At 39.7% G+C, this 15,953-nt stretch overlaps 1 protein-coding gene across 2 annotated transcripts in view; it reads left to right on the top strand.

Annotated features, from left to right (window-relative positions):
- schip1 (schwannomin interacting protein 1) overlaps window positions 1-15,953 on the top strand; it is a 347,507-nt gene that overhangs the window by 115,606 nt on the left and 215,948 nt on the right. The window lies entirely within an intron of this gene.

The following is a 15,953-nucleotide window of genomic DNA, read 5'->3' as shown; positions in this document are numbered from 1 at the left end:
GTATTTCCATAGTAGAACTTTTTGTTGTATACCGTACTATACACGTAGTATGTCATAATTTCTGTCACAATTCGTCCGTAGAATAATTTTTGTAGTATTTGTATCCTAATTTTTTTCTAGTAGTGGTATTTCTGTAGTGGTATTTCTGTAGTAATCTGTAAATGTATTTCCAAAGTAGTATTGTATTAGTATTTCGTCAACATTTTGTAATATTTCCATAGTAGTTCTTCTGCCTATTTCTTTAGTATTTTATAATTAGTTGTTATATTTTTGTAGTATTGTCAGAACCAGAACAGACAGTAGACCCAAACACGTAACGTTTCACAAAAAGCTTTATTGAGGAACCGGGGGAAGTCAGACACGGGGAAACAAACGACAGCGATCCGGTGGTCACTGAGCAGGAGAAGCACGTAGCCCTCGAGATCGGAGCGTGGTCGGAGGACGGAAACAAGTTGAGCAGCCGGGACGAGAGATCGGAGCGTGGTCAGAGGATGGAAACAACTCGGACAGCCGGGACGGGAGGTCGGGCAGCCGGGACGGGAGATTGAGCGTGGTCGGAGGACGGTCAGGTAACCGGAGACGATCGGGAAGCCAGGGACGGACGAGCAGGAAACATGGGAGGACTAAACCGACGGGAGCCAGAGTCAAAAAGTGCTTGCCTTGCATGTGCGGAGGTTCGCTGACGGACTGACAAGGAGTGAATGAGATTGATGTGTTTAATTATGAGGGGAACCAATTAGGATACAAGCAGCAGCTGGTGCTAAACATGTGGGCACAGGTGAAGGCAATGGGCAAATCATGACAAGTATTTCTGTGGTAAGGTTTCTGTCGTAATGTGTTATAGTATAGCTGTCATGTTTTTTTTTCTATTTCTATGGTATATTTTTTCATTTCGGAATGAAAGAAAAATAACATATGAGGTCTGCTTTTAATCACTAAATTTGATATTTAGTTTTGTAGTAACTTTGTAGTATTTTTGTTGTATTTCTGTACTAGCATTTTTGTTGAGGACACTCGAAGGGAAAGTGTGGACGAAGTTGGTACAAAAAAATAATAATTTTTTCATTATTAGTACATCATTTATTATTGTCATGACATTTTGATCATGTGATTTTTAGGGCCGGATTAAAAAGCCTTTCGCTTCTCATGTGGCCCGCGGGCTGAAGTTTGCCCAAGTTTGAGCTAAGATAAAGACACTTGACAAAAATGATTGATTCTTGGCCAAGGCATGTGTGACATTAATACTTGGATCCCTTGTGTAATGCTTAGAAGTGACATATCTTCACATAATAAACACATAAAATCACACTAAAGAGGTTTCCTACACAATAAATTTTTCAGCAACTGCTTTTACTTCTCGATCAGACGTGTTTATGGTCGATCACCTTCAGCGCCATCACGGCTGTTGTCGTGACAACCAGAAACCTGCAGATGTTCGCACTTGACACTCATTTAGTTGCTGTTGACTTGTCACTGCCAAGAATATGTACACACCAATGGCGTTTGTTGAAGGACGCCAGCCTTCTGAGGAAATACATTCGGCTTTGTATTTTCCTGCATTTTTTTGGCTGTCCAGTCCAGTTTGTTGTCCAGCTGCACACCCAGGTATTTGTAGGTCTGGAAAAACTGTACACATTCTCCTTTGATGGTTACAGGTTCTGGGTGGGGTCTTGGCCTCCTGAAGTCCACCACCATCTCCCTGATCTTGGTGGTGTTCAGGTGCAGGTGGTAAGTGTCGTTCCATTGGACAAAGTCCTGGATCAATTTCCTGTACTCCTGCCCACTTCTGATACATCCCACGATAGCAGTGTCGTCAGCAAATCTCTGCACGTAGCAGGACTCAGAGTTGTAATGAAGGTCCGACGTAAACAGGGTGAACAGGACCGGAGAGAGCACGGTACCCTGAGGCACTCCTGAGCTGCTGACCACAGTGTCAGATGCACAAACCCCCAGTCTCACATACTGGGGCCTGCCTGTCCATGCTACAAGGTGTGATTCTACTCCCATCTCTGTCAGTTTAGCACTAGGTAGCAGAGGCTGTATGGTGTTGAAGGCACTGGAGAAGTCCAAAAAGTAAACCTCACAGCACCCCCTGCCCCTGCCCCAGTCCAGGTGAGAGAAGGATCGGTGTAGCATGTAGACTATAGCGTCCTCCACTCCCATCTCCAGGTAGGCGAACTGCAGAGGGTCGATGGCGTGGCAGACCTGTGGCCTCAGGTGGTATATTTATATATATATATATATATATATATATATATATATATATATATATATATATATATATATATATATATATATATATATATATATATATATATATATATATATATATATATATATATATATATATATATATATATATATATATGCTGGAGCTCATCCCAGCAATCATCGGGCAGTGCCAGCCAAGCGCAGGGCACACGGGGGACAGACAACTCACTCGCTCATTCACACCTAGGGACAATTTGGACCAGCCAATTCACCTGAAATGCATGTTTTTGGATTTATCAATGCCTTTTGAAACATACAAACTCCGCACAGTAAGTCTGGAGCTGGATTTGAACCCACGCAGGAGGTTCCCATGACATGAACTGTGCCGCATGCGCTAACCACTGCGCCGCCGTGCTGCCCTCGTCACAATATGTTCAACCCATTTTGTACTAATATTAATAAAGGCATATTCTATTCTATTCTATTCTATTCTATTCTATTCTATTCTACTCGAGGAGATTTTTTTGTGTTCCTTGGGCACTGCAACCTTTCGACAGTTTTCTACTACGTGTGTGTGGGTATGTTTTTTAGGGGGGCGGGCTTCAACAGATGGCAAAACCCTAGTGAAAGCGTCATTGGAGAGTCTAGTTTTGTGACAGGTTTTTGGCTGCCAGGCGACCGAACCCAGCGCCAGCCTCAAGGTCGACCCGTAATTACACCAGGCTACCTGGTGATTGTCCAAACAGCCCCAAGTCCCTCATGCTTTTTTGTGCTAATTGTATCTTTTTTTCACTTTTAGATACAGAAAATATATAGCTGTGTTTTTAAAGGATGTCCCTCCCACTATTTACAATTGTTTGTTTTCAGGCTTGTCGCATCAGGGGTTTTACCGCAGCTCTTATCTTTTCTGAACTTCTTGTTGTTTTTTTCCACTTGGGCATAAACAAAAGAAGATGTACTTAGATTTTGTAAAGTTTTGCTTTTTTCTGGACCCAAAAGCAGAAGTCACAGTATTATATGATATGAAGCTGTTATGATTTGAGGCTTTTTATAATCACAAAATAATTTTTGTTTAGTTTTCAAACATACAAACTAAATATTGTTTTTTTTTCCTTCTTAGCAGACTGTAAATAAAACAAGCTGACTTTTTAGGGGGAATACGATTTTAGATTTGCATGGGTATTAGTATTTATTTATTTCCAATCAGGCCTCAGACTGCTTCATTCGTACATTTTATAAAAACACATATTTTAACGTAAATCTTTACTCAACTTTGGTTATTCAAAATATTTTTATGGCAACATGCTTACTTTACCAAAAATAAGAATTTTTGTTAACTTTTTAAATTTCTATTACGATTGATTTTAGTTTGAGAATATATAATTTATGTCTGCAAAGGCTGATTTTGAATTCTTATTACCTTTCCATTTTTTTAATAATCTTGTTGTATTTGAATTATATTTTTTATTATGATTTAGAATTTATTTATAATTATGTTATTATTTTTTAGTTTTATCATTTTTCTGCTATTGATTTATTTACTATCATTTTGTTTTTTCATTAAATATATTTTTGGAATGATAATTATTTTCAACGAAGCAAAATGCAAAGTTCAGAAATGAAAAAGTTTGCCAATTGGACTCCAATTATATGGTCATTGCCTTAAACCTCTTAAAAGCCTCAACCGATGTAATGGCCCCTTCCGCCTGCCGTTTTTTGAGCCATTCCAACGTTTGCTTCATTGCACTTTGGCACTTTAGTGGAGTAAAAATAGAATCCATACATCACCTCATTGATTTGAATTCAGAGGGTTTTTTTAGGCCCAGCAGCCGTTCCAATTAACAGAGATTAATTGGTTGACAAAAATAAATAAATTCCTAGGGTGGGAGTGTTTTTGTGAAACTAATTATGTTCATCGGGCAAATAAACGGATTGGATTTTGTTCTAGAGAGAAATGTAGCTGAGTAATTGTCGTAAATGAAACTGGACGTCTCTTAGAGCTTAGTGGAGGCATTCAAGAGTGTGAGAATCTCACACTAGGAAAAAACAACCAAAGTATGAGGTCCTCAGAGAAACTTAACCAGCTAAGACAGAAGATGAGAGGCTGAATATCTGAGAATTAGAATTGCCTCTAATATCATTGCTAACCACATAGTTTTTTTTACCAGATTGTTCGACTAGGCCTCGGATAAGAGACTTCAGCTGTCCGCTAGGTTGCTGGGACTTGTCCTTTCTTGGCACATTCTTATCAATAAGCACCCTTCTGCAAATTATAAAGTCTGAACCATTTAAGAACATTGGATTAAAAGCTGTGCACATTTGTCTATACAGACAGACATATACTTTTTGTTTATAGCCTGTGTTCCTTGGGCACTGCAACCTTTGGACAGTTTTCTACTACGTGTGTGTGGGTATGTTTTTTAGGGGGTGCACAGATGGCAAAACCCTAGTGAAAGCGTCATTGGAGAGTGATAGCCTGAGCCTTGATGCAACCAACCTTTCCTCACTTTTCCTTTGGCCTCTCATAAAAGTGTGAGCTATAGCTAATTTCAATTCAATAGCTATCTTTTTTAAAAAGAAGAGTTGTCCGATTAACTTGTCCCACCTTTGATTCTGAAGAAAAAGGAAAGAAAACATGTTTTGCTTTGACAAATGCAAACTAACTAGGGATTAACAAATGCAACAGTTGAAGGGACAGTGGCGCATTTATACATACGTATATGGCGCTTCCTAGTTGTACAAAAAAAAAATTCATCCAGTAAAAAGGAAAAACAGCATGTATTTGTATACAGGGCAACAATACATGAATTTTATTTTTTGTAAAAAAGTCGAAACATTTGTATTTCTTCTTCACTGTAGAATCCTTTTTTTGCATCGGCGGTGTGTTCTTCTGGCATCCTGCTGCCAGACTCTCTCGTGTATCAATGGTCTTCGCTCGTACCAGGCAACACAGTGCCATCTAGTGGTCAGCTGTTACACATTGTGGCTTTATTACTTTCAATTACTCTGCTACATTTCTTCTAACACATGTTGGCCAAAATCCTGAAGAAAATGGGCATTAAATATGTTTTGCTGTCAGAAATGCAAACTATTTGAGGATTAACATGAGCAAAAGTTAAGACTCAGTTGTTTTGCTACATTTCTTTTAACAAATCAAGATTCTCAAAAAAAATGGACATTAAATGGGTTTCGTTGTCAAAAATGCAAGCTAAGTATAGGCTAGCATTAGCAAAAATTGAGACTTTCAGTTATATGACTACATTATTTCTAACAAATGTCGGTCACAACTCCGAGGATGAATGGACATAAAAGAAGTCTCACTATAAAAAATGAAAACTAACAGTGTATTGACATTAGTAAGACTTTCGGTTATTCCAATACATTTCTCCAAACAAAGGTCGGTTCCGTTGTCCTGTGTGGACAGAATTAAACACATTAGCAGAATTCATTGCATTTATATTATATTTATGATATTCCATAGGTCAGTGTTCTGTTTAGAAAGATATGACACAGAGTTGTTTCTGCGTCTACTTTTGAACGAACCAAGAGGTGGCGAGCCCCCCCTGTGGAGATCCGGACGTTGGGGGCGTAAAGGTATTATGACTACTTTATTTGAAAGGTTTTTCTTCCTGTGCATGTTATTGTTTTATTATCCAAGTTCTGAGACAAGAAGTTGGTTAAAATAAGAGCTGGAGATGAGCAGTTCCGTTGAAGTTTTTTATTCATTCTGGGCACATATGAGCTACCAAGCAATCGCTGCAGAAATTCACTTGTGAGAGGACTAAAGCAGTTTACTATCATTTTTATGAGAATCAGATAGGACATCTATTACAAAATTAAACATTTAGGATGTTCCACAGTGTAATAGAACACTGTTCTACTGTTGATAGCATCATTCTTGGAGAAAAGTTGCTTAAGCCACTCAACCTTTGCCTGAGGAAATCAACCACATTTTGTTGACCGGAACGAGAGCTGGATTTCGCTTGATGTGACCTTCAGCTGAAATTTATGTTTCTTGTCCCTCATTGTGTATTCCACTCAAAAATATAATGTGATAGAGCTAACAGTTGCGTTCAAGGTCACTTCTGGCTACAAAATGAATGAACAAATACATGAAGACGTAACATATGAAGAATTTATAAATGGGCAAAATATTGGCAGTGACATCTTTCATTACAACACTGTATAAACCCGAAACCTGTGGAAGAAAAATAGTAAATAGGGGCGATCGTAGCAGGGATCGTGACTTTAAGGGCGACCTTTAAAGGGCGAGCTAGTTAAATCCTTGGCGGGGATACTCAAAGATGACTTTTTGTTTTCTCGTTTTTGTTGCGGGACGTTTAAAAGGAAATCCTGAGCTTTTTAAAACTCAGTTGCGCTAGCGGCAGGTGAGTCGGGGGAGGGACAGATTTACACCCCACGTACCAACCGAGTTGAAGGCCGTTTTCCCGGCGGATCGTTTTTCTTGTCTCACCTCCAGGACGCATGGCCTTGCTCCAATTTGATTTTTTTCATCTCCATAACGGTCTTTGGTTTGAAAAAATAAATGGAGAAATGTTTAAAAGTGAATTTTATAAAGTTCAGATCCTAACATAGATACCAATTTAATAGGAGGTGTGGTTTTGGATTTTGGGTTTTACTTTTGGACAAGGAAGAAGACAGTAGTTTGGGATGTAGAACAAACCGACGCTGGTTTTCCATGCATTTAAAGCAGGGGTGGGCAAACTTTTTGAGTCGCGGGCTGCATTGGCTTAAACATGTTTTGAAAGGGCCAGGAGGAGAAAAAAAATGTTGATTACATTTTTTGTATATAGCGATACAGTCATGAATACAAACCTCAGCAATACCTGAGTGTAGCTCCTATTCTGTTAGACAGAGGAAAGAAAAGCTACTGGACTTGTTCTAGGTTTGAGGAGTGGTAATATATATTTTGTTAAATATGTTTAATTTCAGGCAGCACGGCGAGGCAGTGGTTAGCGCGTTATGCTGCAAAGTTCTGAGGTCATGAGATCGAACCTTCCTGCGTGGAGTTTGCATGTTCTCCCCATGGGTTGCATGGGTTTCCTCCGGCCACATTCCAAAAACATGCATGTCAGGTCAATTGTGTGCCCTGCGACTGGCTGCCAACCAGTTCAGGGCGTCCCCTGCCCACTGCCCGAGGATAGCTGGGATGGGCTGCAGCACCCCCGCGATCTTACTGAAGATAAGCGGTGCAAATAATGGATGGATGGATGTTTTATTTACTTTTCAGTATGATAGCCGGTCATCTACTCTAATTTCGTTGTTAACCTATTTTTAGTAGCAAAATGTAGGTTTATCTGCACTGATAGGGTTTAGAATTAACAATCAATCTATTTTGTGTCAGAATAAGTTGTACAGTAATACACTTTGAATTTCAATGACAGTTCAAATGAATGACAAGAAGGTTCATTAAATAAGTAAAACACAATTTCAATGTTTTCCAGTTCAGGGGATCCCAAATGCACCTTTTCCGTTACTGGCTCCATCTAGTGTTAAAACTGAGAAGTGCAACAGAGTTGAGCTCAAGCGCCATGTGCAGGCCATATTCAACTATATTTTCAGAATTTGCTGCGGGCCAATAAAATGTGACCGCAGTTGGCCCGCGGGCCATAGTTTGGACACCCCTGATTTAAAGCTTAACGTTGCACGTCAATGTAAGAGGAAAAAGAGAACGTACAGTAAAAAAAAAATAGATTGGGACTAATATTGTAAAAATACGATACTTGGAGAATCAAGTTTAAGAGAAAATGAATAAAAAGATTGCTTTAACTATGTTGTGGCAGAATATGAGATAAACAGCAGAAACTATTTTATTCCGGCAACGCCCTGAAGGGCTAAATTGTACGAGCGTAAAAAAACACATGCACGATAACAAATGCTCATAAAACAACCAGGCTTCGTTCGAGTCAATATAAAAAAGTCAGTGGTGTAAAAAGTCAAAAGATCATATCAGGTTAGGCGGCAAAGTGCGAAACTAAAAACACAAAGGTATTAGGGCAAAGGGAAGCTTTTAACTGATTATATTCTATGGATTCCTTTTATTTTCCGTCAGTGTCCTTTAATGCGTTATCATGAAGTACAATCTTTTGATAACTTCACCTGCCATCAAGGATTTTATTTTACTCAAGACAATTCCAGAAAATACCACAGGCTAGGAAAGTAGAACAATTATGGTCAAAGTTCCTCTGTGCTTTTCTTTTTCATTTTGTCATTCACATTCTCTCTCTTTCCTTCTCTCTCTCTACCTCTATCTCTTCATTTTACCTTTATCTTTTACCTTGTCTCTTTTTTCCTTCTCTTTAATTCTATTTCTCTCTCTCTCTCTCTCTCTCTCTCTCTCTCTCTTATTTTCTCTTTCTTTCTCTCATCTCTCTCTCTCTCTCTTTATCTCCCTCTCTCTCTCTCTCTCTCTCTCTCCCTTTCTTTCTCTCTTTAGATCTCTATCTCTTTTGGACTCTCTCTTTTTCTCTATTTACATATCTATACATATCTCTCTCTATTTCTCCTCTTTTGTTTTCCCTTTTTCGGGTTTTTTCACTGTCTTTCACTCATCTTGCCCTCTCTCTCTCTCTCTCTCTTTCTCTCTCTATGTCTCTCTCGCTCTCTCCCTCTCACCTTTCTATCTTTCTCTCTCTCTGTCTCTGTCTCTTCTTTTCTCTTCTTTTTTATCTTTCACTCCCCCTCTTCTTTCTTTCTTTCTTTCTTTCTCTCTCTCTTTATTACTCTTTCTCTCTCTTATTTCTGTCTTTCTCTCTCTATCTTTTTCACTGTCTTTTTCCTCTCTCTCCTTCTCATTCTCTCTCTCTCTCTCTCTATCTATCTATCTATCTATCTATCTATCTATTTATCTATCTATCTATCCATCTATCTATCTCTCCCTATCTCTCTCACTCTTGCTCTCCTTCTCCCTCTCTATCTCTCACTCTTTTTCTCTCTAATTCCTGCTCTCTTCTTTTCTCTTTCTTTCTCTCATCTCTATCTCTCTCCATTTTCTCCTTCTTTCCTTTTATCTTTCTGCTTCTTTCGCTCTCTCGTCTTGCTCTCTGTATCTGTTTTTCTCTCTCTTTAAGCTTGTATCTCTTTTTGCCATTCATTTCTCCCTCTCCTCCTATCCTTTCTCTTCCTCTCCCTTGTTTGTATCTCTTTTTCTCCCTTTTTTCTGTTCTCTCTTTCTCTTGGAATTTAGCTCTCTTTCTTGATCTCTCTCCATCTCATTTGTTCTTTTTTCTCTCTTGATTTTTCACTCGTTCCCTTTTTTATATTTTCTCTTGCTACTTTTGTTTCTCTCTTTCTCTCTCTTTTTCTCTCTCTCTTTTTCTCTCTCTCTCCCTCTCTTTACCTCTCTTCGACCCATTTTTTCCTTTCAATTTGTTGTCATGTTTTTCGAGCCATTCCCCAATCCAAAGTGATCGTGGCAAAGTCTTGGCTGAACAGTAATGTAGAACTTTGTGTCGGGGTCAGTGTGTTTTTAAAAATACTGTATAATCAAAATATTATTTGAAATAGGTGTGTTATATTTTGTGAAGACGTGTGAACATACTCCCTCTCGCGGGAAACATAACATTCTTAGAGATAATGAATACTTTTTCAGTCTGGCACTTCTCCTGCCAACTGTTTATGTTCTTCTAGGTTCAAGGTCCCCCCCATTTCGACCACCCCCCAATCGACTCAGGGGCCCGGATTCCCCCATAAATCCCTGCACACAAACCTGCACATGGAATCGATCGCAGCCTGCTTGGCACTGCCAGCGCCCAAAATGAGTATCGATTTTCCGACAGTGTTGCTTTTAAATTATGCAAGCCTTAAGTTTATGACTTGCTACATTTTTTTGGACCAGGAGGGGGGGCAGTTAACACGGAGCTGTTCACTTAGCACAGGTGCTCCATCTCTGCAGGTGTACTCATGTTTCCTCCCCGAGGGGATTACGCAACACGGATATCGAAATCGATAAAGTGGAGCTCTTGTGAAGTGTCGGGCATCGGTATCGGTGCTCGCATTTACGACTGCTGGGTCGATTGGTAGAAGCAAACGGGACGCCATGAAAGGAAGCGGAAAATGATCGAGTTGTTCGCTGAGGTTTTAACACTGTCTGTTTGTCCGTCCTCTTGTTTATCCTTTTCTTTCTCTCTCCCCATTTCTCTTTCTCTCTTTGTACACATTTCTCGCTTCCCCCCACTTTCTCTTCCCTTTTTTTTCCTCCCCCTTTCCATCTTTCTCATTCTGTTTTGTGCCCTCTTTTTGTCTTACATGTTGTTTTATATCTCTTGCTCCCTCTCTTTTTTTATTCCCTCTCTCTTTTTTGTCTCCCTCTTTTTTGTCTCTTTCTCCCTCTCTTTTTTCTTCCCACTTCTTTTTCTCCCTTCTTTTATTCTCGCTGTTTATCTTTGTCGCTCTCAATCCCCTCTTAACCTCTCTCTTCCTCGCTTTCTTACACTCATTATCTCCTTCTCCTCCCTATTCCATTCTTTCTCTCTCTGTTATTCTCTCTCTCTCCTTCTTCCCTATTCTCTTTATCTCTCTCTCTCTTCACCCCTTTCCTTCTCTCTTATGATCTATTTTTCTTTACTAATTTTCTTTCTCTCTCATTCTCTCTTTAAAATCTGTCATCTTTCTTTCTGTCTCACTTTCTCTCTTTGTTTATGTATCTCGCACACTCTTTCTTCTGCTTTTTTCTCACTTTCTATACCTCATTCTTTTGTTCCCTCTACCTTTCTTTTCACTCTCTCTGTCTCCACTCTCTCTCTTGCTCAATCTCTTTTCCTTTCTTTCTATCTCTCTCGATCATCTATCTAAATATCTCTTCTCTCTGTCCTTTTTTGTACTCCCTCACTCTCTCCCCTCTGCCTATCTCCTTTACTTTTTTATCTCCATCTATCTCACTCTTTTACTGTATTTCTCTTTTATTCATTTTCTATCACTCGTTTTTCATTCTATCCTTCCTTCCTCCTTTTTTCTTACTTCCAACCTTCACTCCAATACGTCCTCCTTCACTCCCTCTTTTATTGTCTTTTATTGCTGTGATATTAGTCTGTGCAGACCGTGATTAGGGCTTTACAAAATAATATGACTTGATATTGCTATTTCTCTCTTTCTTTTCTTTCTTTCTGTTTTTTTCTGTTTTTCTGTCTTTTCTTCTTTCCTTCCTAATTCCCTCGCACCATCATTCCTCCCCTTTACTCCCCCCCTCTTTTCCTTCCTTCTTTCCTTACTTCCTCCCTCCTTCTTCCCTCCTCCCTCCCTCCCTTCCTCCTTTCCTTCCTTCCTTCCTTCCTTCCTTAAATCATTCCTTCTTCTTTACTAAATTCCTTCTTTCTGTTCTTTTTTTATATCCCTTTTTATGTCTGTCTAGCCGTGTCTCTTTATCTGTCTGACATCCTGCCCTATCTATAGCTATCTTTATCTATTATACTTCTATTTTTATCTCTCTTTCCCTTGCCCCAGAATTCCTCTTTTCTTATCTCACCAGCTATCTCTTGCTATCTCAGGATTTCTCGCGCCCTATCAGCCGCTCGGCACACACCAACGTATACAGAAATGGATGTGCACATACATTTCCTTAAACCTTATCTTTGTAAACTCTTAACCCTTCAACACTTCACCTCAAAGTGAACCTTCAAAATGGCTTTTTTCCCCACACATAATGTGTGTCGTCCGTCCCTGACACACTGAATGCAATTCTTTATCCATTTAAAGCGGTTCATGCTGCTTTCTCCGTTTTGTCTATTTCTAATCCTCTTCGCTTTGCTGGAAAATTCCCACGTGACGCGTTTGAAAGTGACTTACGACGGGGACCGATGCGCTTGAAGCGAGAGAGACGGCTGTCTCGTCGGGGCCTCGGATAAAGAATAAGACAGAAGGTAAACAAAGCAGCGGCGACGGCATCACAGGAAGGTTCGGATCTTCGGCGTTCTGCTTTTCGTCGAGAAGAGGCACTTAAACGTTACGTTTGAGTGATCATTGATCACTCATCAAGCCGCTTGATTCTAGCTAATGAGCTGCTTGTTCCTTCTGGGAGGCGCTGTAATGAGAAAAGCGGCACCGGCCGAAATAATCCCCAGATTTTCAATTTGAGGAAACGAGGGGTGCTCTGCTTAGAGGAATAATCGTTAAGGTTTAATTTGCACGATCTGCAAGTGCAGCTAATAAATGGCAAGTATTGCAGATCGTTTGGGTGGTAAATTTTACACAGTGTTGGGGATTAAGTATTAAAATGTATCATTTACCAAATTGTTCGAACTAGTTATCTGACTCCATGAACCAAACACAACCTACATTCACCCAACAATGCACGCTCGTTTCTTGATGGAAAAGATGACAAGAAAAGCCAACATTTTCACACGGGGGCAGATTGAATTTCATTAGTAATTCAATCAAGTGTACTCCATCGAAAAGTCAAATTAGTCGAATCAGTGTCATTGGAGTCTCTGGGAACCCTTCTCTCTCAAGTCCTGTTGCTTATCTTCTCGGCCCACGTCTTTCCGCAAGATGGTGTGCCGGCTCCTCCCATGGGCGTGACAATGAAGCCCAACGTGAGCCCCAGCACGTCGCCGCGATGTCTGGAAAACTCAAAACAGCGGAGAGCGTTTCTCATAACAATGCCTGCTGTCCTCCGTCATCAGGGCCTTTCTGCGTCGTCGGATGTGCTGACTATCTTATCAGCCTCACGTCCCGTTCCCGCCATTCCTGTAAACAATATTTTCTACCAGGGTGCCCTGAACTTTCACTGCTCATTGAACTTAAGCCTACTCGGTGAAAGTCTTCATTGCACTCAATAAATGTAACTTGTATTCAATCATATAAAATCCTTCACAGTCAAATGTATAAAATCTTTCAATAGCCAAGATGAATACATCAATAAAAAAATAACCCGTTCATTAACATAGTGGGTAGAGGTAAGATCAAGCCTAAAAAATCCAACCCGACCGGTATATAAGCCTGAACTTTCTCGAACCTGTCCGTTTAACTTGATTTGAAGGACTCAGCTCCAAGTAAATCATAAGTTTTACGTCAGCGGCATGAGTACTTTGGCGCCAAAGTACGCTTTTCGGCTGAAGTGCAGCAGAGTTTAACTCAATGAAATGGCACCCAAAATGTCTGCGGATTACAAAATGTAAATAATGAAATATTCGGTCGAAAAAAAAGAAAGAAAGTTGGTAAAGCTGTCAAGACCAGAACGCAAACAGGACCCAATTGCGGAAAGAGATAGATAGATAGATAGATAGATAGATAGATAGATAGATAGATAGATAGATAGATAGATAGATAGATAGATAGATAGATAGATAGATAGATAGATAGATAGATAGATAGATAGATAGATAGATAGATAGATAGATAGATGGATGGATGGATGGATGGATGGATGGATGGATGGATGGATGGATGGATGGATAGATAGATAGATAGATAGATAGATAGATAGATAGATAGATAGATAGATAGATAGATAGATAGATAGATAGATAGATAGATAGATAGATAGATAGATAGATAGATAGATAGATAGATAGATAGATAGATAGATAGATAGATGGATCGATAGAGAGAGGGATAGAGAGGGGAAAGAGGACGGGCTGCGTCCACGATCCGGTGTTCGCTAAACGCGGGAAGCAGGTCGCTCTGAAAGTGGAAGTGGCGAGCGATGGCGGTGTCGGGAACAAAAAAATGGGTCAGTAGTCGGGATAGGAGAGCAAAAACGTGGTCGGGGTCGGAAGCGAGTTTTAGCCAGGAAAGGAGAGTAGACATGGTCAGGGACAAAAGAGGTCTAAAGCCGGGACGGGAGAGTAGACGTGGTCAGGATATAAAAACAGGTCAGAGTCGGGGGACAGAAGGGAGCAAAAACAGGTGGGAGTCAGGGTCGAAAAAGGCTTGCCTAATGTTAACTGATGTTCGCAGACGGACTGACAAAAGGGGACAGATAGGAGTGGGTTTGAGTAGGGACAGAGAGCCAATCAGAGTCCGAGGCAGTTGGCGCCAAAGGAGCGGGCATAGGTGAATAATATCGGTAATAATGACAAAAGCTTGTAAACTATTGGCGAGTAATTGAAATGAAGTCTAATGTAAGCGACGTAGAGGTGAAAGGGGAAGTGGTGCATCTTCTACCATGACACAGAGGAAGATAATTTATTTGGATTTAGTGATTTTGACGGAATCTTAGTTTGGTGCTCCAGCATCCCCGCTACCCTACTGAGGATAAGCAGTGCAAATTATGGATGGATGGATGTTAGTTTGGTAGGCATGTTCTTTATTTTAGAGTTATCTGAATAATGTGCCAGAGGACATCAAGACTGCAGGGACCTTTGCTTTTTTAAGAGGAGGCTCACACACACTTTTTCAATATAACTTTCAATTGATTATTAGTATTTTTTATCAGTTTAACTTTTAATGTTTTACTGTATAATGCTTTTCTTTTATTTCATATGTATATGTTTTGTTCTGCAGTTGTTTTTTATTTTTTTATTTCTATTTGTATAGTTCAGTGTTTCCTCCTTTGGGGTACCAGACTGGTAGGGTGGTTCAATGGCTGTAAATCCTGAGGCCTTCATATGCCATCCCTATCAGTAGGGATAAGCCTTCTTCAGGTCCCTTTCCTCACATGGCTAGTCTGTGCCTTGCCATAATCATATTTTATCTCTATCACTTTTTATTTTGTTTTGATTGTATTTTAACCATTGTGTGTGTATGTGTATGAGGTGTTTTGGATTTAATGCAGGGGGGTGTTGGGGTGTTTACTGTCTTGTTGTATGCTGAATGCTTTTATACAGAACTTTGAGTGGCAATTTTTTTTCCAGAAAAGTGCTTCACAAATAAATTTGATTTGATTTGATGTGATTTGATATTACTTTGGTGCCAAACTGCTGCGCCAAAGTGTGTTACTCAAGTATAAGTAATGCTCCTTCAGAAAAACATTACTCAAATAAAAGTAAAAAAAAACAGTCGTCTAAATAATTACTTGAGTAAAAGTAGGTGCATGCTGTGCAGATCCTCCATGAAGAAAAAACGAAAAGGAAACAAAAAAGACAAAAGATGGCGAAAGGGAAGCACGGCCCGGTACGACTTATTGATTGACATTTTATGCCCCCACCCCACCCGATTTTTGTTGTGGGTTGAAGCCTGGCCCAAGATCTTAGCTCTTAGCTTAGAGGGCTACAGTCATTGCCATTAATATGTTCAATACTACTAAGCCAACGGATGGCAGAAGCAATGAATAAGTTAGCTAGCATACTTTGAAAATGAACCTAGTGTTTACTATGTTTGTGTATTGTAATGCTAAATCTAATTTACCCTGGTCATCCTGAAAGGGGCATTACCAGTTGTGAGGTCCCTTTTCAAGGTTTCTCTTTTTCATCACGCTGAGGTTTTGAGTTGTTCCTTGCCCGTATGTTGGTTTAAGATCAGGTAATTGTAATCCTTTGCAGTCCTTTGAGACATTCTTGTGATTAAGGGCTATATAAATAAATGTGACTTGACTTAACCATAGAGAGAATGGTTATACATATATAAAATACAGTGAAACTGTGATTAAGCATGGCTACAGTTAGCTGAGCTGGCTCAAAGTTAGCCAAGATGTAGCAGATTTTGTGACTACTGTTACTACTATTTCTCTTTGTATTTTCATTAAGTCTGGCAACTCTTGCAGTTGCGAGTATGAAGCCAATAGCTACATCAGAGCAATGAACACAAAACCACTCTCTTCTGTTAATTAACACGTTATTAATGCT

This window comes from Urocampus carinirostris, chromosome 10 (assembly GCF_059441175.1).
Source record: "Urocampus carinirostris isolate Australia breed hairy pipefish chromosome 10, RoL_Ucar_1.0, whole genome shotgun sequence".
Taxonomy (NCBI): Eukaryota; Metazoa; Chordata; class Actinopteri; order Syngnathiformes; family Syngnathidae; genus Urocampus; species Urocampus carinirostris.
Note: the sequence above shows the minus strand (reverse complement) of the source record. Positions and strands in the feature narration are given on the sequence as shown.